The 24757-nt window shown below is 37.5% G+C and overlaps 1 protein-coding gene, 2 long non-coding RNA genes and 1 pseudogene across 3 annotated transcripts in view; 1 reads left to right on the top strand and 3 right to left on the bottom strand.

Moving 5' to 3' along the window:
* Positions 1-24757, bottom strand: part of LOC119562776 (metal transporter CNNM2) — a 164567-nt gene that overhangs the window by 101932 nt on the left and 37878 nt on the right. The window lies entirely within an intron of this gene.
* Positions 611-1062, top strand: LOC119562778 (annotated as a pseudogene).
* LOC119562779 lies at positions 5423-7432 on the bottom strand. Its single transcript, XR_005222023.1, has 2 exons — positions 7116-7432; positions 5423-5640 (listed from the first exon to the last, which is right to left on the bottom strand). It is a non-coding gene; the product is annotated as an uncharacterized LOC119562779 (long non-coding RNA).
* On the bottom strand, positions 10829-12936 carry LOC119562780. The gene is made up of 2 exons (XR_005222024.1): positions 12520-12936; positions 10829-11046 (listed from the first exon to the last, which is right to left on the bottom strand). It is a non-coding gene; the product is annotated as an uncharacterized LOC119562780 (long non-coding RNA).

Raw genomic sequence — 24757 nt, forward strand, 5'->3', positions numbered from 1 at the left:
TTTAAGAGATCCCTATCTCCGACATATACAAATTATTTTATTATTTTAAGTCTAGAAATAGACTTGTTGAAAAGCTATTTCTCCGGCCAAAGTGCAAGCATCATCAGCAGTTATATAGCAGCCATAGTTGCGATTACACGGGGCTCACCGCAAGGGTCCGTTATTGGTCCATTTATTTGGAACTTACTGGCTCCCCTCAAGGGTCCGTTATTGGTCCATTCATTTGGAAATTACTGATGGATGTGCTGTTTCAGCACTTGGAGCCACTTTGCGCTATGAGCGCGTTTGCAGATTACTTGCTACTCCTCGTCGACGGAAATCCCCGTGGAGATCTGGAGCGGAAAGGCGAGCAGTTGATGAGCATCGTGGGAGCCTGGGAAGCTGCGTGAGTGTGTGTGGAGTGAGTGTGTCAACCAGCAAGACGGCAATCATGTTGCTGAAGGGGAAGTTTTTAAGCACAGGGAATCCAACGTTACGGTTTGCTGGAGCAAGCCTACCTTATGTCACCAAATGCTGATAGTTTGGCATCTTGGTCGGCGAGCGGATGAGTTTTCTCCCGCATATGCATTTGAACCGGAAGTAGGAAAAAGCACCCAACTAATCACCGATCATGTCCGGCATTGCAATCACGCGGTTGGGGGAGGAGCGAAAGGCCTGGCGGAAGGACCACCCCTTCGGCTTCGTCGACCGTCCCGCCAAGAACCCCGACGGCACCCTTAACCTGAGAAGTCGACCCCCTGGGAGGGCGGCCTCTACAAGCTGCGCATGATCTTCAAGGACGACTACCCCACCTCGCCGCCCAAGTGCAAGTTCGAGCCGCCGCTGTTCCACCCGAACGTCTATCCCTTGGGCACCGTCTGCCCGTCGCTGCTCGACGAGGAGAAGGACTGGCACCAGGCCATCACCATCAAGCAGATCCTGCTGGGCATCCAGTACCTGCTCAACGAGCCGAACATCAAGGACCCGGCCCAGGCGGAGGCCTACACCATCTACTGCCAGAACCGGCTAGAGTTCGAGAAGCGCGTTCGCGCCCAGGCCCGCGCCATGGCGGCCACCGAGTAGTCTGCTTCCTGGGCAGCGGCGTCCCATCATCCCACATAGACATTAACAAACAAACACATCTAGGCGGTAAGCGTTTTCGAGAATGCTATCCACATATTATCTTCTACATAAGACCACTAATTTTGGACGGAACTCTACTGCACACTCAATACAAATCATCTGATTACTTTTTTAACGCAATGGCTTAGTACCAGCTATATTGTATACTGTATCAACTGACTAAAATTAATTACGTTCTGTACGTTTTTGGAGAGCCCGAGAGGTGCGTCATGCCCAAAGTGGCTACGTGGCAGCCAGTTGATGTTGACGAGACTCCTTTCCAGCCCGAGATCTTTGTATCTTTGCGTACACTTGCGACGATTGTGAATATGCATTTTCCCACACTTTCCCATTTTCCCATTTCCCATAACGAGCTGTTTTGTTGTGTAAATTGATTACAATCTATTGAACTACCACGTACTACTTAACTATATCGTGTCAATAAAAAAAAATGTATATCTCTCCACTCAGAGATCGGCTGGCTGGAGTAGCCGTAGGGCTAGCGCGTGTGCTTCCAGTCGATTAGGGGCTCAGTTCCCATGCAGAGACGACGTGTTACAGCGGACTCATGGTGCCGTGTGCACTCTTCGGTGCCTCGGTCTGGTAGAAGGTGGCGAGTAGAGGTAAGTCCATAAAACTCCTCACCTCGTTTCAGGAGTCCGTCCTTTTAGGATGCCTATCGGTATGCTGCACATTGTCCACGGTGGCACTGCAGGTGCTTGCTGGTGCTTCTCCAAAAGATTGGGACGCTCATCGAACTGCAGTGAAATGCAAGCAGAGGAAGAACATTCCCCTGGATGGGAGCGACTGGCTCCACGGACAGGACTTGTGCGTGATGGACTGGGAGGATAAGATGGCTCTGCTAGTTGAGTGTCTGCTGAATAAGTGGCAACTCAGATGGGATTGCGCGGAACATGGATCCGTGACTCGCGAGTTTTTCCCAGAGGCAGCGTTCGTTTGCAAGAGGAAAGATTTCGTCTTTAGCCTGAAAGCAAGATTCTTGCTGACAGGACACGGGTCGACAAACGCATTTTTGCAAGACCGAACTTTCAGCACTACAATCGCATGCTCATGTAGGGAGATGAGAGAGGACCGGCTTCACATATTATGTGAATCCCGCCTGTACCATGATGTGCGGGACCTGGATGCCCTTGGAGTTGTTCGAGACCAGGGAAAATGGATCATCGCGGATGCGTCTCCTAGGAGTATTTGCTGATGCTGAACCGGATGAACCGCAGGCGCCGAGACGTTAGTCCCAACCTCTCTTGCCGTGTGGTAGCGGCGAAAAATACTGCCACAGCCTGTCATAGCTTGTCGTAGGTGGCGACTAATATGGCAATGGTTGCCCCATTCGAGCTTGTCGTGCTGAAGGGTTTAACAGTTATTAAAGGCTACCCATTGAGGTAGACCCTCCAGTGGAAGTATCGTGGTGGCTGTGAAATCCGGGGGAAAAATCTTTACAATGCTGCTGCCTCGCTGTCGTCTTAAGATGAATTATCAGCGATCTGAAAAACCACCAGGTGGCAATATCTCTATCACTACCCGATATTTAAGATGAGAGGGAACTGCCCTCTTATAACTGCTAGCCTTGGGACTGAGCAGAGTAATAACCAAATTTAACGAACGCCGTCGGAGTTTCCTTCTACCTGTTACATACTTTTCCCCCGAGTACAATATTTCTTTTCGTACAGGGTATAACAAGTTTGTATTTTCAGGATTTTCAAAGGTTTTTAGATTTTTGTTATATTGAGTCGCAATAAACTGTATAATGACAGAGAGTAAAGTGGGGATCGAAGGTAGAAAAAGTTGTATAAAAGTTCGTCTTAAAACTATTTGTTATTTCGCCGTATAGTATGACCTTATTACACTGTGTAGGAAATACCACATTCACATCACCATCGGAATGGTTTTTTGTTTGTGTTAAATCCTTTTAAATGCTTGCTTTTATTTAAATACATGCAGTAAACCAACAAAAATTATAAGGCACTTAATGAAACAAAAGAAACGTGCAAATTAAATTTAATACAAATCATAACTAATGACAACAGCCTCTTAGAGTATAAATTGTGTATTGGGGGCTTAAGATCATAGCGTACCAGGCCCGTGACCTTCTGTGGTCAACACTGTCGCATTTATTGTCCAGCCGAAATCACCGACTTGCATTTCTTTCAACATGTTTGCTACATATCGGAATACTGTGCAGATAAAGCTCCAATGATAAAAGAGAGTTAGAGAGCAGCAGAGAGTGAGCGAGAGTTAATGAGCGAAGGAGATTGGGAGCCTAAGTTTTTGCTGCTCGAGACAACAAAGTATAGCGCGGGAGTGCGGGATAGCGGGTAAGTACCGTTTAGACTTTAGGCGCTCTTTTACTTTGATATCTTTAAAATTGAGGGACTTTCTAATTTTGGCCAGATGAAGTGGTCAAATTTCCATTAGCGCAATGCACGCAGCTGGCAGTCTAACGTTAAGTCAAAACATTTAAGAATTGAAAATACAATTTCTGGAGGAGGAGCCTTGCACAATTAAAAAAAAAAATTTAATTTAACGTTTAGAGTACACTGTCAAAATTTCGATCGGATTGTAACTTTAAAAAATACTGTGTGCAAGTTTTTCAGGCAGTGCCGTTTTTTTTCAAAACCATGATTCGAAAGTCCGTGCTTGCCTGCATTTATATACATACGTCTTAACCGATCCTTCTCAAACTTGGCACATTTTCTACATGAAAAAAACATCTCTCTAAGCAGAGTTTTTAATTTCATTTTTAATTAAAACTAAATTGTTTCTTAAAAAATGAATATTTGACTCTAACATTCTTATTAAACTGAAAGATTAAAATCGGGCTGGTGTTTTTGAATCATTGAGCAAATTGGGCTTTAGTGATCTTTTCTTCTAAAAGTATATGCGATAGAAAGAGACGGGTGCAAATCGCAACTCTGCTTGAGCGGAAAGTGGGACCGCACATTCTAATAAATGTATTATTTCACTATACGATTATAGGTGATATGTGTTTTTTCGAGATATTTATTCTGGCTCAACAGCTGTTTTAAGAAAAAATTATGTATTTTATTAACAAATGTCAATTTAATTCGAATAAACATAAATGTTTAATGGAATATGAGAGTCCCGGCTATCCCAGATTTGCCTGAAATTGCAACAGCGATCGTCACTTTACAACTTATTTACAATAATATTATTAAGAATTCCAGTAATTTTTTTGTGAGATAATTTCGACTAAAAGGGAGAAGCAAAATTTTAAAAAATTGATCAGAGCAAAGATTTATGGAAAACCAAGTCAAATAAATATATACAGGTATTCACAAGATTTTTAGCAACAGTTTTTGATACTATGAGTTTTCTTCTTTTGTGCCTTATGAAAGTGGCACCTACTTATTTCCAACAGTAACCAGTAAAGTATCGTGACATTTGTCAAGGGTATGCAATTTTTTCCGGTATTTATTGACACTATATCGTTTGTTCTTTCTTTGCTCCATCCAATAAATAAAAAACAGTTATTTTTTATTGTTATTTGAACAACTTAATTTGTTCAATTTAAACGCAGAACTTAAGTAGACATTTTGTTTTCAGTGTACAATTAAATTTGTATTCCATTACGGTACATTTTCAACTTTTTCAACGAGATGAAAAAAATTAAGAATTTTCAAAAGTGAACAACTTATTTATTGCTCAATAGATATTAACAACTTTTTGCTTTAAAACTTTTAAAAATATTGATTTTTAAAAAAAGTGTAATTTAAAACCCAATCGTTCGTCACTATACCCTACACTCCACTCTTAACTTTTACGTACAAATTCCAGAGATTATCAAATATTTATTTATAAATGAATATACATTGTTACAAAGCTTTCGAAGAACGTCAAAACTTTCCTTCATAGAATTTGTGAACGACATGAAGACAAGATGTCAATCAACAAGAACTGGAATTTGTCGGTTCGGACCGATATTTCTGTTTGTTTTTGATAAGGTATTGGAGGTCCGCACACGCTTACTTTTTTCTTCCTTCGATAAGACTCAATATAGTTTGCAAGCAATGTACTGTAATTAGTCAGTACCCAATGTCTATAAATAATAATAATAAGCATAATTAACTTCAATATTCAATTGCGTTGCTAACGTTTGAAATATTTAAAAGTGTAAACAGCTTTAACAACAAATTCTATATAAAATAGTTTGCAAGAACTGCAGAACTTCAGCCTATCCACAAAACTCTTTTGTAAAGGGTTTTCAATGGGAACGCTACAAAAGTAGACCGAAAGGGACAGAAACGACGCCATATTTTTCCCCGCTCATTTGACATTTTTATTCAGTATCGTTTGTCATACAACAATCCAACGAGTCCAAATTATTAAAATTTACTATCGATTTTCGGAGTCAGTGGCATCAACTTTAAGAGCGCTACGTCCAATTTATGACATAATCGTCATGTCAGATCAACAATTAAGCGTCTAGGGTAGTCAGTCAGTAGTATCGGCCGAATTATGCGTGAATGCCGTTGAAAATTGGGTTCAGAGTCTGGACTTCTGCAAGCGTGCCCGTGGTGACCATGCAAAAGAAATCAAGTTTCATACATAATGGCATTGAATGTTCTTTAACAGAAATAGAGAAATTCATTGATATTCCATACCGTTTTATTTAATACAACATTTTGTAGCGTTCTTACACTTGTGTGAAAATACGGGGTTAATAGGGCGGTAGGAATTTTAGCTTAAATACTAAAAAATATACTGAAAAGTTGTGTTTAAGGCAGTGTTGCCCACTGGCATGTTCCTGAGAGTTTAAATCTATGGTTATGACAGTGACATGAAAAAACAAATTTGGATTCAATTCATAAAATAGTCTTCTCTAAAACAAAACAGTTGCGGAACAATTTCAATAAAAGACAACGTATTAGTGACGTCGAAACTAAGCCTTGGTCTGAGAGCGAAATTAATGAAGTCCTCGTCCGCGAAAGATGACGCCACTTGGAACGGTTTTTGAATTAAAGTGCGCATTTAAAATTAGCTTGGATAAAGGACGAAAACTTTTGCAAGTCAACAGGAGCATGAACAGACGAGGGTGAATCTGAAACAACCATTGAGAGTAATATTTTTTAATATTTTCATAGTTTTTTTTACTTTAGCAGCAAAAATCTTAAAGGTGCGTTCCTGTTACTACCGAAGTCAATATTTTCTGTCCTAATAGCGGACAGAGGGGAAGATAAAAAAAGACGAAAAACCCGAGGTCTGCTAGGTGGCGAGAACACCAAAAATTGCGCAATCTAACAATCAGCTAAAATAACAAGTCAAGCAATTAGCTGGAAAATTTTGTCGAGCACTGAAGCAGAAAGCGGTGAATTTGAATCCGCAAGCTGACCCTAGCTGAATCCAGAAGTGGGTTAGTATGGGAACACTTAGGTACACAAACTGAGAAGCCGGAAGCAAACGAAAGCTCTAACCAACGGTATAAAAGAAGTGAGTCTAATACCCACTGTCGGTCAACTCGAGAAGAATTTCCGTTCATAACATTTACCGTGAAGAATAATGAGCCCTTGACTCGAAAGTGTAAAGTCTCGGTTAAGGATTCAATAATGGTATCCAAAGTGTCTAAAGCAGACGGTAACACCGCCAACGTGATCAACGTAGAGGTGATAGACCACAAAGAAGAAATAGACCTTGTAGGTCCTGATTATCCTTCGAGGACTTCAAATGTACAAGAGATCCGTACAGCGTCGCCGGGACCACGGACATGAGCTCGAGAAAATCGTGCCTGTCACAACCAATTGGCCTGAGAGGAGCCGGCAATAAAACTAAAAGTTATATACACAACGATTAACAATTAAAAACAATAAACAAAAACAAAAGAATACGTGTATCCTAACCCAGCCGCCAACAACAAAGTGAACGTGCAAGTGCAACCTGAGGCATGCCAAGTCGTCAACTAGACATCCGCAAACTTAACATCAGAAGAGAATTTTGGGATGGAACTAGAAATAAAAAAATATATATTTAAAACTCACTTAATTTATTTTTATTTTCGGCGGCAGCAGAATTTTCAGTTTTTCCAATTTCTGGTTTATTGCCGTTGTGGAATTCATCTAGATGTACGTGTTGATCCGGTATCTACCATAATCCAAAAAGAGATGCCTGTCCTTAGTTCTTTAAGGGCCGGTTTCTCGAGTGCTGGCTAACATTTCTCGAATAGAAAAAGTCCCTGCTAAGCGATTTTGACTTTCTCGAGCCTCAATGTGAGAGGTAAGGTTAATTTTGACAGGGACTCAGACTCCCTATTATGTCTTTTTCGACTCGATAAAATGATAGCTATTTTCACAAAGCCTACTAAGATAAAATTATATAATCGGGAACATAAGCAAATCCTAAAAAGTTGATGCAATAATCAAAGCAAGCCCTGTGTTTTCGCTTTACAGCTTACATTTGTGATTAACAGCACTCTGCAGATGTTTTTTGTTCAGATAATTTAAAGGCGTCGAGAAAACCGATTTCCTTTTTCGACCACTATAGCTGGACTTTAAGTTTCTCGGACAGAAAGCTATCAGGGACTTTGACTGGGACTCAAGAAACAGGCCCTTAAGCTACAGAGTTTTTTTTCAGTATCCCAACCAAAAAAGTTTCAATTTAATTAAATTACAGCTGCTCATTCGGTTCCAACTGGCGTGAATTGCGGTATGGGGAAATTCAATTCGCTCCTGGCCAAAAGTCTCCTGCAATTCACTGATTTCCACTAAAATAACTTTTATTTATTATTTATTTTTATAGTCGTGACTTATTACAACACCTCGAATTCGGAGTTTGTAGACACACACAGCTCACATTTTTACAGAATATATGATATGGCTCGAGTAATATTCTTCATGATTTTTCAAAGAGTTCGCTGCTATTAATGTACCCTATGCGGTAGGGCAACTCATGGAAGTTATTCAAAACTATATCCTCGAGTTCTTTTCTTTTAGGCCAATAGATATACATCATTAAAAGTCGCAAAATGGGCATATATCCTTAAATAGTGCTAACGTCCCACCAGCACCTACTCCAAATATTGTAGCATTTTTTCTTACCGAAGCGCTATTCCCTGATGAACCCAATCGAAACAAAAATATTGCTAGTTGTACGTTTAGAGATTATTGCACTTTAGTCCCTGTCGGTTGAAATATTACGTACCCTTCAGTTCTGCAGTAAGGATGCGGTGACATGTCTAAATGCAAAATATTTTTTTTTTTTTTTTATGCCTAAAACGCTGTGCCGCTGTTGACGTCAGCAGAGAAGTCGACGCAGCTGGAAGACTGCCTACGAAAACGGTCGTGCAACAAAAAAAGAAAGATATTCTGTGTCTTATAATCTGCCTGCACTCGGCGCTCTCAGAGACAAATTTCGTCCGGTCCGTTATTTCTTTTGCGTCTCTCCGTTATGTTCGGCTAGCGACAAACATTACGGCGGAACATTTTTCGTGGAGCAGCGACATGTGAATGAACTAATATTTTAGGAGCATTATTGTATATCGAAAAAAACAACTAATATTGTTTTATAAAAGTAAATTATTTGATTATAGTAAAATTAAGTAAATTGAATTTACTTATAATGTTATGTTAAAACATTTTAGTATTAACATTAAAAAAAAATTTGTATTTTATTTTTTACTCAAGAAGTAAAAATTATACAGTCAGATATTTTTCGCTTTAGAAATGGTATAGGTACAGTGGCACGCGCCAAAAAAATCAAGTAAAGGGGTGAGAGGAAGACTTGGTGCATTCTGTTTGAGTAATTGAAATGGAAGCATCCATTTAAATTGTGAGCAGCAGAGTTACTTTAATCGTTTGTTTAAGTTAAAATAATAAAGTCAATAATAAGTTTCAGATGTTGTGCATTGATCTTAGTTTAAGGTACGTAAATTTTGAAGGTATTCAACGGGTTCCGTTAGCCGAAAGTGGTTGATGAAAGGTTTTGTGCCAATAAAAATCCAGCAAAGGGTTATACACTGCTCTAAAAGGTAAATATACAAATAAACAAATAAAAAGTATTTTTTTAACATATGCCTGTACATTTTTTCAGGAGTGTTGGCCAAAGATTCGGAGGACCCGGACAAAAGTTTAAAGAAGGCGATGACCAATGTAAAAAGCAAATTAACGTAACATAAAACTAGGATTACTAACAATAATTGTCCTTTAACAGAAAACCTAAATATCACTATTTAATTTAAATGAATTCAAAAGTAAATAAAAATGTATGTATTTTATATTCTATATTTTCATAAGTTAAAACTCATTGGAAATATTCTGATTTTCATAAGTGATTTCACGTGGGACGCGTCACTGGCAGGTAACAGGCATTACGACAAATGAGTATAAGAAACAAGTGAAATCCCGAGGGACTTCGAAAAATTTTCATTTGAATTTTCGATTGTGAATACCCGCGGTATTCACAAGGTGTTTCACAAGTGAAACTTTTTATTTTCGAACTGAAGGTTAGTTTTACCCGTTACTCGTAGAGTAAAAGGGTATACTAGATTCGTCCGAAAATATGTAACAGGCAGAAGGAAGCGTTTCCGACCCCATAAAGTATATATATTCTTGATCAGGATCACTGTCGAGTCGATCTAGCCATGTACGTCAGTCCGTCCGTCCGGATGAACGCTGATATCTCGGAAACTATAAGAGCTAGGCTTTTCGGATTTGGCATGCAGAATCCTTTTTTTTTCTTTTGTGCCTTATGAAAGTGGCACCATCTTATTTCCAACAGTACCCAGTAGGGTATCGTGACATTTGTCAGTGTTTTGCAGTTTTTTCCAGTATTTATTGACACTATATCGTTTGTTCTTTCTTTGCTCCATCCAATAAATAAAAAACAGTTATTTTTTATTGATATTTGAACAACTTAATTTGTTCAATTTAAACGCAGAACTTAAGTAGACATTTTGTTTTCAGTGTACAGTTAAATTTGTATTCCATTACGGTACATTTTCAACTTTTTCAACGAGATGAAAAAAATTAAGAATTTTCAAAAGTCAACAACTTATTTTTTGCTCAATAGATATTAATAACTTTTTGCTTTGAAACTTTTAAAAATATTGATTTTTAAAAAAGTGTCATTTAAAACCCAATCGTTCGTCACTATACCCTACACTCCACTCTTAACTATTTATAGGGGTATCTCTACATGCGATAGCCCTCAAATCACATTTTTTGTGATTCCTTTTACGTACAAATTCCAGAGATTATTAAATATTTATTTATAAATGAATATACATTTGTTACAAAGCTTTCGAAGAACGTCAAAACTTTCCTTCATAAAATTTGTGAACGACATGAAGACAAGATGTCAATCAACAAGAACTGGAATTTGTCGGTTCGAACCGATATTTCTGTTTGTTTTTGATAAGGTATTGGAGGTCCGCACACGCTTACTTTTTTCTTCCTTCGATAAGACTCAATATAGTTTGCATGCAATGTACTGTAATTAGTCAGTCCTCAATGTCTATAAATAATAATAATAAGCATAATTAACTTCAATATTCAATTGCGTTGCTAACGTTTGAAATATTTAAAAGTGTAATCAGCTTTAACAACAAATTCTATATAAAATAGTTTTGCAAGAACTGCAGAACTTCAGCCTATCCACAAAACTCTTTTGCAAAGGGTTTTCAATGGGAACGCTACAAAAGTAGACCGAAAGGGACAGAAACGACGCCATATTTTTCCCCGCTCATTTGACATTTTTATTCAGTATCGTTTGTCATACAACAATCCAACGAGTCCAAATTATTAAAATTTACTATCGATTTTCGGAGTCAGTGGCATCAACTTTAAGAGCGCTACGTCCAATTTATGACATAATCGTCATGTCAGATCAACAATTAAGCGTCTAGGGTAGTCAGTCAGTAGTATCGGCCGAATTATGCGTGAATGCCGTTGAAAATTGGGTTCAGAGTCTGGACTTCTGCAAGCGTGCCCGTGGTGACCATGCAAAAGAAATCAAGTTTCATACATAATGGCATTGAATGTTCTTTAACAGAAATAGAGAAATTCATTGATATTCCATACCGTTTTATTTAATACAACATTTTGTAGCGTTCTTACACTTGTGTGAAAATACGGGGTTAATAGGGCGGTAGGAATTTTAGCTTAAATACTAAAAAATATACTGAAAAGTTGTGTTTAAGGCAGTGTTGCCCACTGGCATGTTCCTGAGAGTTTAAATCTATGGTTATGACAGTGACATGAAAAAACAAATTTGGATTCAATTCATAAAATAGTCTTCTCTAAAACAAAACAGTTGCGGAACAATTTCAATAAAAGACAACGTATTAGTGACGTCGAAACTAAGCCTTGGTCTGAGAGCGAAATTAATGAAGTCCTCATCCGCGAAGGATGACGCCACTTGGAACGGTTTTTGAATTAAAGTGCGCATTTAAAATTAGCTTGGATAAAGGACGAAAACTTTTGCAAGTCAACAGGAGCATGAACAGACGAGGGTGAATCTGAAACAACCATTGAGAGTAATATTTTTTAATATTTTCATAGTTTTTTTTACTTTAGCAGCAAAAATCTTAAAGGTGCGTTCCTGTTACTACCGAAGTCAATATTTTCTGTCCTAATAGCGGACAGAGGGGAAGATAAAAAAAGACGAAAAAACCGAGGTCTGCTAGGTGGCGAGAACACCAAAAATTGCGCAATCTAACAATCAGCTAAAATAACAAGTCAAGCAATTAGCTGGAAAATTTTGTCGAGCACTGAAGCAGAAAGCGGTGAATTTGAATCCGCAAGCTGACCCTAGCTGAATCCAGAAGTGGGTTAGTATGGGAACACTTAGGTACACAAACTGAGAAGCCGGAAGCAAACGAAAGCTCTAACCAACGGTATAAAAGAAGTGAGTCTAATACCCACTGTCGGTCAACTCGAGAAGAATTTCCGTTCATAACATTTACCGTGAAGAATAATGAGCCCTTGACTCGAAAGTGTAAAGTCTCGGTTAAGGATTCAATAATGGTATCCAAAGTGTCTAAAGCAGACGGTAACACCGCCAACGTGATCAACGTAGAGGTGATAGACCACAAAGAAGAAATAGACCTTGTAGGTCCTGATTATCCTTCGAGGACTTCAAATGTACAAGAGATCCGTACAGCGTCGCCGGGACCACGGACATGAGCTCGAGAAAATCGTGCCTGTCACAACCAATTGGCCTGAGAGGAGCCGGCAATAAAACTAAGTTATATACACAACGATTAACAATTAAAAACAATAAACAAAAACAAACGAATACGTGTATCCTAACCCAGCCGCCAACAACAAAGTGAACGTGCAAGTGCAACCTGAGGCATGCCAAGTCGTCAACTAGACATCCGCAAACTTAACATCAGAAGAGAATTTTGGGATGGAACTAGAAATAAAAAAATATATATTTAAAACTCACTTAATTTATTTTTATTTTCGGCGGCAGCAGAATTTTCAGTTTTTCCAATTTCTGGTTTATTGCCGTTGTGGAATTCATCTAGATGTACGTGTTGATCCGGTATCTACCATAATCCAAAAAGAGATGCCTGTTCTTAGTTCTTTAAGGGCCGGTTTCTCGAGTGCTGGCTAACATTTCTCGAATAGAAAAAGTCCCTGCTAAGCGATTTTGACTTTCTCGAGCCTCAATGTGAGAGGTAAGGTAACTTTGACAGGGACTCAGACTCCCTATTATGTCTTTTTCGACTCGATAAAATGATAGCTATTTTCACAAAGCCTACTAAGATAAAATTATATAATCGGGAACATAAGCAAATCCTAAAAAGTTGATGCAATAATCAAAGCAAGCCCTGTGTTTTCGCTTTACAGCTTACATTTGTGATTAACAGCACTCTGCATATGTTTCTTGTTCAGATAATTTAAAGGCGTCGAGAAAACCGATTTCCTTTTTCGACCACTATAGCTGGACTTTAAGTTTCTCGGACAGAAAGCTATCAGGGACTTTGACTGGGACTCAAGAAACAGGCCCTTAAGCTACAGAGTTTCTTTTCAGTATCCCAACAAAAAAAGTTTCAATTTAATTAAATTACAGCTGCTCATTCGGTTCCAACTGGCGTGAATTGCGGTATGGGGAAATTCAATTCGCTCCTGGCCAAAAGTCTCCTGCAATTCACTGATTTCCACTAAAATAACTTTTATTTATTATTTATTTTTATAGTCGTGACTTATTACAACACCTCGAATTCGGAGTTTGTAGACACACACAGCTCACATTTTTACAGAATATATGATATGGCTCGAGTAATATTCTTCATGATTTTTCAAAGAGTTCGCTGCTATTAATGTACCCTATGCGGTAGGGCAACTCATGGAAGTTATTCAAAACTATATCCTCGAGTTCTTTTCTTTTAGGCCAATAGATATACATCATTAAAAGTCGCAAAATGGGCATATATCCTTAAATAGTGCTAACGTCCCACCAGCACCTACTCCAAATATTGTAGCATTTTTTCTTACCGAAGCGCTATTCCCTGATGAACCCAATCGAAACAAAAATATTGCTAGTTGTACGTTTAGAGATTATTGCACTTTAGTCCCTGTCGGTTGAAATATTACGTACCCTTCAGTTCTGCAGTAAGGATGCGGTGACATGTCTAAATGCAAAATATTTTTTTTTTTTTTTTATGCCTAAAACGCTGTGCCGCTGTTGACGTCAGCAGAGAAGTCGACGCAGCTGGAAGACTGCCTACGAAAACGGTCGTGCAACAAAAAAAGAAAGATATTCTGTGTCTTATAATCTGCCTGCACTCGGCGCTCTCAGAGACAAATTTCGTCCGGTCCGTTATTTCTTTTGCGTCTCTCCGTTATGTTCGGCTAGCGACAAACATTACGGCGGAACATTTTTCGTGGAGCAGCGACATGTGAATGAACTAATATTTTAGGAGCATTATTGTATATCGAAAAAAACAACTAATATTGTTTTATAAAAGTAAATTATTTGATTATAGTAAAATTAAGTAAATTGAATTTACTTATAATGTTATGTTAAAACATTTTAGTATTAACATTAAAAAAAAATTTGTATTTTATTTTTTACTCAAGAAGTAAAAATTATACAGTCAGATATTTTTCGCTTTAGAAATGGTATAGGTACAGTGGCACGCGCCAAAAAAATCAAGTAAAGGGGTGAGAGGAAGACTTGGTGCATTCTGTTTGAGTAATTGAAAGGGAAGCATCCATTTAAATTGTGAGCAGCAGAGTTACTTTAATCGTTTGTTTAAGTTAAAATAATAAAGTCAATAATAAGTTTCAGATGTTGTGCATTGATCTTAGTTTAAGGTACGTAAATTTTGAAGGTATTCAACGGGTTCCGTTAGCCGAAAGTGGTTGATGAAAGGTTTTGTGCCAATAAAAATCCAGCAAAGGGTTATACACTGCTCTAAAAGGTAAATATACAAATAAACAAATAAAACGTATTTTTTTAACATATGCCTGTACATTTTTTCAGGAGTGTTGGCCAAAGATTCGGAGGACCCGGACAAAAGTTTAAAGAAGGCGATGACCAATGTAAAAAGCAAATTAACGTAACATAAAACTAGGATTACTAACAATAATTGTCCTTTAACAGAAAACCTAAATATCACTATTTAATTTAAATGAATTCAAAAGTAAATAAAAATGTATGTATTTTATATTCTATATTTTCATAAGTTAAAACTCATTGGAAATATTCTGATTTTCATAAGTGATTTCACGTGGGACGCGTCACTGGCAGGTAACAGGCATTACGACAAATGAGTATAAGAAACAAGTGAAATCCCGAGGGACTTCGAAAAATTTTCATTTGAATTTTCGATTGTGAATACCCGCGGTATTCACAAGGTGTTTCACAAGTGAAACTTTTTTTTTTCGAACTGAAGGTTAGTTTTACCCGTTACTCGTAGAGTAAAAGGGTATACTAGATTCGTCCGAAAATATGTAACAGGCAGAAGGAAGCGTTTCCGACCCCATAAAGTATATATATTCTTGATCAGGATCACTGTCGAGTCGATCTAGCCATGTACGTCAGTCCGTCCGTCCGGATGAACGCTGATATCTCGGAAACTATAAGAGCTAGGCTTTTCGGATTTGGCATGCAGAATCCTTTTTTTTTCTTTTGTGCCTTATGAAAGTGGCACCATCTTATTTCCAACAGTACCCAGTAGGGTATCGTGACATTTGTCAGTGTTTTGCAGTTTTTTCCAGTATTTATTGACACTATATCGTTTGTTCTTTCTTTGCTCCATCCAATAAATAAAAAACAGTTATTTTTTATTGATATTTGAACAACTTAATTTGTTCAATTTAAACGCAGAACTTAAGTAGACATTTTGTTTTCAGTGTACAGTTAAATTTGTATTCCATTACGGTACATTTTCAACTTTTTCAACGAGATGAAAAAAATTAAGAATTTTCAAAAGTCAACAACTTATTTTTTGCTCAATAGATATTAATAACTTTTTGCTTTGAAACTTTTAAAAATATTGATTTTTAAAAAAGTGTCATTTAAAACCCAATCGTTCGTCACTATACCCTACACTCCACTCTTAACTATTTATAGGGGTATCTCTACATGCGATAGCCCTCAAATCACATTTTTTGTGATTCCTTTTACGTACAAATTCCAGAGATTATTAAATATTTATTTATAAATGAATATACATTTGTTACAAAGCTTTCGAAGAACGTCAAAACTTTCCTTCATAAAATTTGTGAACGACATGAAGACAAGATGTCAATCAACAAGAACTGGAATTTGTCGGTTCGAACCGATATTTCTGTTTGTTTTTGATAAGGTATTGGAGGTCCGCACACGCTTACTTTTTTCTTCCTTCGATAAGACTCAATATAGTTTGCATGCAATGTACTGTAATTAGTCAGTCCTCAATGTCTATAAATAATAATAATAAGCATAATTAACTTCAATATTCAATTGCGTTGCTAACGTTTGAAATATTTAAAAGTGTAATCAGCTTTAACAACAAATTCTATATAAAATAGTTTTGCAAGAACTGCAGAACTTCAGCCTATCCACAAAACTCTTTTGCAAAGGGTTTTCAATGGGAACGCTACAAAAGTAGACCGAAAGGGACAGAAACGACGCCATATTTTTCCCCGCTCATTTGACATTTTTATTCAGTATCGTTTGTCATACAACAATCCAACGAGTCCAAATTATTAAAATTTACTATCGATTTTCGGAGTCAGTGGCATCAACTTTAAGAGCGCTACGTCCAATTTATGACATAATCGTCATGTCAGATTAACAATTAAGCGTCTAGGGTAGTCAGTCAGTAGTATCGGCCGAATTATGCGTGAATGCCGTTGAAAATTGGGTTCAGAGTCTGGACTTCTGCAAGCGTGCCCGTGGTGACCATGCAAAAGAAATCAAGTTTCATACATAATGGCATTGAATGTTCTTTAACAGAAATAGAGAAATTCATTGATATTCCATACCGTTTTATTTAATACAACATTTTGTAGCGTTCTTACACTTGTGTGAAAATACGGGGTTAATAGGGCGGTAGGAATTTTAGCTTAAATACTAAAAAATATACTGAAAAGTTGTGTTTAAGGCAGTGTTGCCCACTGGCATGTTCCTGAGAGTTTAAATCTATGGTTATGACAGTGACATGAAAAAACAAATTTGGATTCAATTCATAAAATAGTCTTCTCTAAAACAAAACAGTTGCGGAACAATTTCAATAAAAGACAACGTATTAGTGACGTCGAAACTAAGCCTTGGTCTGAGAGCGAAATTAATGAAGTCCTCATCCGCGAAGGATGACGCCACTTGGAACGGTTTTTGAATTAAAGTGCGCATTTAAAATTAGCTTGGATAAAGGACGAAAACTTTTGCAAGTCAACAGGAGCATGAACAGACGAGGGTGAATCTGAAACAACCATTGAGAGTAATATTTTTTAATATTTTCATAGTTTTTTTTACTTTAGCAGCAAAAATCTTAAAGGTGCGTTCCTGTTACTACCGAAGTCAATATTTTCTGTCCTAATAGCGGACAGAGGGGAAGATAAAAAAAGACGAAAAAACCGAGGTCTGCTAGGTGGCGAGAACACCAAAAATTGCGCAATCTAACAATCAGCTAAAATAACAAGTCAAGCAATTAGCTGGAAAATTTTGTCGAGCACTGAAGCAGAAAGCGGTGAATTTGAATCCGCAAGCTGACCCTAGCTGAATCCAGAAGTGGGTTAGTATGGGAACACTTAGGTACACAAACTGAGAAGCCGGAAGCAAACGAAAGCTCTAACCAACGGTATAAAAGAAGTGAGTCTAATACCCACTGTCGGTCAACTCGAGAAGAATTTCCGTTCATAACATTTACCGTGAAGAATAATGAGCCCTTGACTCGAAAGTGTAAAGTCTCGGTTAAGGATTCAATAATGGTATCCAAAGTGTCTAAAGCAGACGGTAACACCGCCAACGTGATCAACGTAGAGGTGATAGACCACAAAGAAGAAATAGACCTTGTAGGTCCTGATTATCCTTCGAGGACTTCAAATGTACAAGAGATCCGTACAGCGTCGCCGGGACCACGGACATGAGCTCGAGAAAATCGTGCCTGTCACAACCAATTGGCCTGAGAGGAGCCGGCAATAAAACTAAGTTATATACACAACGATTAACAATTAAAAACAATAAACAAAAACAAACGAATACGTGTATCCTAACCCAGCCGCCAACAACAAAGTGAACGTGCAAGTGCAACCTGAGGCATGCCAAGTCGTCAACTAGACATCCGCAAACTTAACATCAGAAGAGAATTTTGGGATGGAACTAGAAATAAAAAAATATATATTTAAAACTCACTTAATTTATTTTTATTTTCGGCGGCAGCAGAATTTTCAGTTTTTCCAATTTCTGGTTTATTGCCGTTGTGGAATTCATCTAGATGTACGTGTTGATCCGGTATCTACCATAATCCAAAAAGAGATGCCTGTTCTTAGTTCTTTAAGGGCCGGTTTCTCGAGTGCTGGCTAACATTTCTCGAATAGAAAAAGTCCCTGCTAAGCGATTTTGACTTTCTCGAGCCTCAATGTGAGAGGTAAGGTAACTTTGACAGGGACTCAGACTCCCTATTATGTCTTTTTCGACTCGATAAAATGATAGCTATTTTCACAAAGCCTACTAAGATAAAATTATATAATCGGGAACATAAGCAAATCCTAAAAAGTTGATGCAATAATCAAAGCAAGCCCTGTGTTTTCGCTTTACAGCTTACATTTGTGATTAACAGCACTCTGCATATGTTTCTTGTTCAGATAATTTAAAGGCGTCGAGAAAACCGATTTCCTTTTTCGACCACTATAGCTGGACTTTAAGTTTCTCGGACAGAAAGCTATCAGGGACTTTGACTGGGACCCAAGAAACAGGCCCTTAAGCTACAGTTTCTTTTCAGTATCCCAACAAAAAAAGTTTCAATTTAATTAAATTACAGCTGCTCATTCGGTTCCAACTGGCGTGAATTGCGGTATGGGGAAATTCAATTCGCTCCTGGCCAAAAGTCTCCTGCAATTCACTGATTTCCACTAAAATAACTTTTATTTATTATTTATTTTTATAGTCGTGACTTATTACAACACCTCGAATTCGGAGTTTGTAGACACACACAGCTCACATTTTTACAGAATATATGATATGGCTCGAGTAATATTCTTCATGATTTTTCAAAGAGTTCGCTGCTATTAATGTACCCTATGCGGTAGGGCAACTCATGGAAGTTATTCAAAACTATATCCTCGAGTTCTTTTCTTTTAGGCCAATAGATATACATCATTAAAAGTCGCAAAATGGGCATATATCCTTAAATAGTGCTAACGTCCCACCAGCACCTACTCCAAATATTGTAGCATTTTTTCTTACCGAAGCGCTATTCCCTGATGAACCCAATCGAAACAAAAATATTGCTAGTTGTACGTTTAGAGATTATTGCACTTTAGTCCCTGTCGGTTGAAATATTACGTACCCTTCAGTTCTGCAGTAAGGATGCGGTGACATGTCTAAATGCAAAATATTTTTTTTTTTTTTTTTTGTGCCTAAAACGCTGTGCCGCTGTTGACGTCAGCAGAGAAGTCGACGCAGCTGGAAGACGACTGCCTACGAAAACGGTCGTGCAACAAAAAAAGAAAGATATTCTGTGTCTTATAATCTGCCTGCATTCGGCGCTCTCAGAGACAAATTTCGTCCGGTCCGTTATTTCTTTTGCGTCTCTCCGTTATGTTCGGCTAGCGACAAACATTACGGCGGAACATTTTTCGTGGAGCAGCGACATGTGAATGAACTAATATTTTAGGAGCATTATTGTATATCGAAAAAAACAACTAATATTGTTTTATAAAAGTAAATTATTTGATTATAGTAAAATTAAGTAAATTGAATTTACTTATAATGTTATGTTAAAACATTTTAGTATTAACATTAAAAAAATTTGTATTTTATTTTTTACTCAAGAAGTAAAAATTATACAGTCAGATATTTTTCGCTTTAGAAATGGTATAGGTACAGTGGCACGCGCCAAAAAAATCAAGTAAAGGGGTGAGAGGAAGACTTGGTGCATTCTGTTTGAGTAATTGAAAGGGAAGCATCCATTTAAATTGTGAGCAGCAGAGTTACTTTAATCGTTTGTTTAAGTTAAAATAATAAAGTCAATAATAAGTTTCAGATGTTGTGCATTGATCTTAGTTTAAGGTACGTAAATTTTGAAGGTATTCAACGGGTTCCGTTAGCCGAAAGTGGTTGATGAAAGGTTTTGTGCCAATAAAAATCCAGCAAAGGGTTATACACTGCTCTAAAAGGTAAATATACAAATAAACAAATAAAACGTATTTTTTTAACATATGCCTGTACATTTTTTCAGGAGTGTTGGCCAAAGATTCGGAGGACCCGGACAAAAGTTTAAAGAAGGCGATGACCAATGTAAAAAGCAAATTAACGTAACATAAAACTAGGATTACTAACAATAATTGTCCTTTAACAGAAAACCTAAATATCACTATTTAATTTAAATGAATTCAAAAGTAAATAAAAATGTATGTATTTTATATTCTATATTTTCATAAGTTAAAACTCATTGGAAATATTCTGATTTTCATAAGTGATTTCACGTGGGACGCGTCACTGGCAGGTAACAGGCATTACGACAAATGAGTATAAGAAACAAGTGAAATCCCGAGGGACTTCGAAAAATTTTCATTTGAATTTTCGATTGTGAATACCCGCGGTATTCACAAGGTGTTTCACAAGTGAAACTTTTTTTTTTCGAACTGAAGGTTAGTTTTACCCGTTACTCGTAGAGTAAAAGGGTATACTAGATTCGTCCGAAAATATGTAACAGGCAGAAGGAAGCGTTTCCGACCCCATAAAGTATATATATTCTTGATCAGGATCACTGTCGAGTCGATCTAGCCATGTACGTCAGTCCGTCCGTCCGGATGAACGCTGATATCTCGGAAACTATAAGAGCTAGGCTATTCGGATTTGGCATGCAGAATCCTTTTTTTTTCTTTTGTGCCTTATGAAAGTGGCACCATCTTATTTCCAACAGTACCCAGTAGGGTATCGTGACATTTGTCAGTGTTTTGCAGTTTTTTCCAGTATTTATTGACACTATATCGTTTGTTCTTTCTTTGCTCCATCCAATAAATAAAAAACAGTTATTTTTTATTGATATTTGAACAACTTAATTTGTTCAATTTAAACGCAGAACTTAAGTAGACATTTTGTTTTCAGTGTACAGTTAAATTTGTATTCCATTACGGTACATTTTCAACTTTTTCAACGAGATGAAAAAAATTAAGAATTTTCAAAAGGGAACAACTTATTTTTTGCTCAATAGATATTAATAACTTTTTGCTTTGAAACTTTTAAAAATATTGATTTTTAAAAAAGTGTCATTTAAAACCCAATCGTTCGTCACTATACCCTACACTCCACTCTTAACTATTTATAGGGGTATCTCTACATGCGATAGCCCTCAAATCACATTTTTTGTGATTCCTTTTACGTACAAATTCCAGAGATTATCAAATATTTATTTATAAATGAATATACATTTGTTACAAAGCTTTCGAGGAACGTCAAAACTTTCCTTCATAGAATTTGTGAACGACATGAAGACAAGATGTCAATCAACAAGAACTGGAATTTGTCGGTTCGGACCGATATTTCTGTTTGTTTTTGATAAGGTATTGGAGGTCCGCACACGCTTACTTTTTTCTTCCTTCGATAAGACTCAATATAGTTTGCATGCAATGTACTGTAATTAGTCAGTCCTCAATGTCTATAAATAATAATAATAAGCATAATTAACTTCAATATTCAATTGCGTTGCTAACGTTTGAAATATTTAAAAGTGTAAACAGCTTTAACAACAAATTCTATATAAAATAGTTTGCAAGAACTGCAGAACTTCAGCCTATCCACAAAACTCTTTTGTAAAGGGTTTTCAATGGGAACGCTACAAAAGTAGACCGAAAGGGACAGAAACGACGCCATTTTTTTTTTCCGCTCATTTGACATTTTTATTCAGTATCGTTTGTCATACAACAATCCAACGAGTCCAAATTATTAAAATTTACTATCGATTTTCGGAGTCAGTGGCATCAACTTTAAGAGCGCTACGTCCAATTTATGACATAATCATCATGTCAGATCAACAATTAAGCGTCTAGGGTAGTCAGTCAGTAGTATCGGCCGAATTATGCGTGAATGCCGTTGAAAATTGGGTTCAGAGTCTGGACTTCTGCAAGCGTGCCCGTGGTGACCATGCAAAAGAAATCAAGTTTCATACATAATGGCATTGAATGTTCTTTAACAGAAATAGAGAAATTCATTGATATTCCATACCGTTTTATTTAATACAACATTTTGTAGCGTTCTTACACTTGTGTGAAAATACGGGGTTAATAGGGCGGTAGGAATTTTAGCTTAAATACTAAAAAATATACTGAAAAGTTGTGTTTAAGGCAGTGTTGCCCACTGGCATGTTCCTGAGAGTTTAAATCTATGGTTATGACAGTGACATGAAAAAACAAATTTGGATTCAATTCATAAAATAGTCTTCTCTAAAACAAAACAGTTGCGGAACAATTTCAATAAAAGACAACGTATTAGTGACGTCGAAACTAAGCCTTGGTCTGAGAGCGAAATTAATGAAGTCCTCGTCCGCGAAAGATGACGCCACTTGGAACGGTTTTTGAATTAAAGTGCGCATTTAAAATTAGCTTGGATAAAGGACGAAAACTTTTGCAAGTCAACAGGAGCATGAACAGACGAGGGTGAATCTGAAACAACCATTGAGAGTAATATTTTTTAATATTTTCATAGTTTTTTTTACTTTAGCAGCAAAAATCTTAAAGGTGCGTTCCTGTTACTACCGAAGTCAATATTTTCTGTCCTAATAGCGGACAGAGGGGAAGATAAAAAAAGACGAAAAAACCGAGGTCTGCTAGGTGGCGAGAACACCAAAAATTGCGCAATCTAACAATCAGCTAAAATAACAAGTCAAGCAATTAGCTGGAAAATTTTGTCGAGCACTGAAGCAGAAAGCGGTGAATTTGAATCCGCAAGCTGACCCTAGCTGAATCCAGAAGTGGGTTAGTATGGGAACACTTAGGTACACAAACTGAGAAGCCGGAAGCAAACGAAAGCTCTAACCAACGGTATAAAAGAAGTGAGTCTAATACCCACTGTCGGTCAACTCGAGAAGAATTTCCGTTCATAACATTTACCGTGAAGAATAATGAGCCCTTGACTCGAAAGTGTAAAGTCTCGGTTAAGGATTCAATAATGATATCCAAAGTGTCTAAAGCAGACGGTAACACCGCCAACGTGATCAACGTAGAGGTGATAGACCACAAAGAAGAAATAGACCTTGTAGGTCCTGATTATCCTTCGAGGACTTCAAATGTACAAGAGATCCGTACAGCGTCGCCGGGACCACGGACATGAGCTCGAGAAAATCGTGCCTGTCACAACCAATTGGCCTGAGAGGAGCCGGCAATAAAACTAAGTTATATACACAACGATTAACAATTAAAAACAATAAACAAAAACAAACGAATACGTGTATCCTAACCCAGCCGCCAACAACAAAGTGAACGTGCAAGTGCAACCTGAGGCATGCCAAGTCGTCAACTAGACATCCGCAAACTTAACATCAGAAGAGAATTTTGGGATGGAACTAGAAATAAAAAAATATATATTTAAAACTCACTTAATTTATTTTTATTTTCGGCGGCAGCAGAATTTTCAGTTTTTCCAATTTCTGGTTTATTGCCGTTGTGGAATTCATCTAGATGTACGTGTTGATCCGGTATCTACCATAATCCAAAAAGAGATGCCTGTTCTTAGTTCTTTAAGGGCCGGTTTCTCGAGTGCTGGCTAACATTTCTCGAATAGAAAAAGTCCCTGCTAAGCGATTTTGACTTTCTCGAGCCTCAATGTGAGAGGTAAGGTAACTTTGACAGGGACTCAGACTCCCTATTATGTCTTTTTCGACTCGATAAAATGATAGCTATTTTCACAAAGCCTACTAAGATAAAATTATATAATCGGGAACATAAGCAAATCCTAAAAAGTTGATGCAATAATCAAAGCAAGCCCTGTGTTTTCGCTTTACAGCTTACATTTGTGATTAACAGCACTCTGCATATGTTTCTTGTTCAGATAATTTAAAGGCGTCGAGAAAACCGATTTCCTTTTTCGACCACTATAGCTGGACTTTAAGTTTCTCGGACAGAAAGCTATCAGGGACTTTGACTGGGACTCAAGAAACAGGCCCTTAAGCTACAGAGTTTCTTTTCAGTATCCCAACAAAAAAAGTTTCAATTTAATTAAATTACAGCTGCTCATTCGGTTCCAACTGGCGTGAATTGCGGTATGGGGAAATTCAATTCGCTCCTGGCCAAAAGTCTCCTGCAATTCACTGATTTCCACTAAAATAACTTTTATTTATTATTTATTTTTATAGTCGTGACTTATTACAACACCTCGAATTCGGAGTTTGTAGACACACACAGCTCACATTTTTACAGAATATATGATATGGCTCGAGTAATATTCTTCATGATTTTTCAAAGAGTTCGCTGCTATTAATGTACCCTATGCGGTAGGGCAACTCATGGAAGTTATTCAAAACTATATCCTCGAGTTCTTTTCTTTTAGGCCAATAGATATACATCATTAAAAGTCGCAAAATGGGCATATATCCTTAAATAGTGCTAACGTCCCACCAGCACCTACTCCAAATATTGTAGCATTTTTTCTTACCGAAGCGCTATTCCCTGATGAACCCAATCGAAACAAAAATATTGCTAGTTGTACGTTTAGAGATTATTGCACTTTAGTCCCTGTCGGTTGAAATATTACGTACCCTTCAGTTCTGCAGTAAGGATGCGGTGACATGTCTAAATGCAAAATATTTTTTTTTTTTTTTTTTGTGCCTAAAACGCTGTGCCGCTGTTGACGTCAGCAGAGAAGTCGACGCAGCTGGAAGACTGCCTACGAAAACGGTCGTGCAACAAAAAAAGAAAGATATTCTGTGTCTTATAATCTGCCTGCATTCGGCGCTCTCAGAGACAAATTTCGTCCGGTCCGTTATTTCTTTTGCGTCTCTCCGTTATGTTCGGCTAGCGACAAACATTAC

The sequence above is a fragment of the Drosophila subpulchrella genome, unplaced genomic scaffold (assembly GCF_014743375.2).
Source record: "Drosophila subpulchrella strain 33 F10 #4 breed RU33 unplaced genomic scaffold, RU_Dsub_v1.1 Primary Assembly Seq94, whole genome shotgun sequence".
Lineage (NCBI taxonomy): Eukaryota > Metazoa > Arthropoda > Insecta > Diptera > Drosophilidae > Drosophila > Drosophila subpulchrella.